Below are 510 nucleotides of genomic sequence, written 5' to 3' on the forward strand. Positions count from 1 at the left end.
AGGCGTGGCCCGCGGGGCTGGCCCCCATCCGTCTTACGTAGCCTGGGCGGAGGCGGTGGGCTCCTGGTCCAGCGAGGGGCCTTCGGCGGACGAGGTGGCCGTGGCAGCGGGGGGGCGGGTACCTGGCAGGGTGGGGAAGCCACGGGGGGAAAAGGTGCTACTTCTGGGAAAGAGCGGGGACAGCAGCAGTGCCAGCTCAGGGCTGGCCAGGCAGGGAAGGTCCCCCCTAGCTGGAGGCGAATAGGCCCCCACCGGGGACAGGCGGACGGGCAGCAGCTGCTCCTCCGGGGTACTCGGTGCCCCCAGGAGCCGCAGCCCAGCGCCTGGCCAGCTAGCCAGAGGCGCCAGGAGCAGAGACCCAGCTGCGGCCGCGCTCCCACCCTGCAACAGGGGGCGCCCGTCAGCCGAGAACCGAAAAACCAGGGGCCGAGGGAGCAGGAGGGGACCGGCTGCAGGCGGGATTGGCGGGGTAGATGCGGAGGGGTAGGAGGCCAGCGGGATGGGCAGCCA

At 72.5% G+C, this 510-nt stretch overlaps 1 protein-coding gene across 1 annotated transcript in view; it reads right to left on the reverse strand.

The window, feature by feature from the left end:
• The window catches only part of RUSC1 (RUN and SH3 domain containing 1), a 10,253-nt gene that overhangs the window by 7,281 nt on the left and 2,462 nt on the right, over positions 1–510 (reverse strand).

Source organism: Bison bison, unplaced genomic scaffold, assembly GCF_000754665.1.
Source record: "Bison bison bison isolate TAMUID 2011002044 unplaced genomic scaffold, Bison_UMD1.0 scf7180017864093, whole genome shotgun sequence".
In the NCBI taxonomy this organism is placed as follows: Eukaryota; Metazoa; Chordata; class Mammalia; order Artiodactyla; family Bovidae; genus Bison; species Bison bison.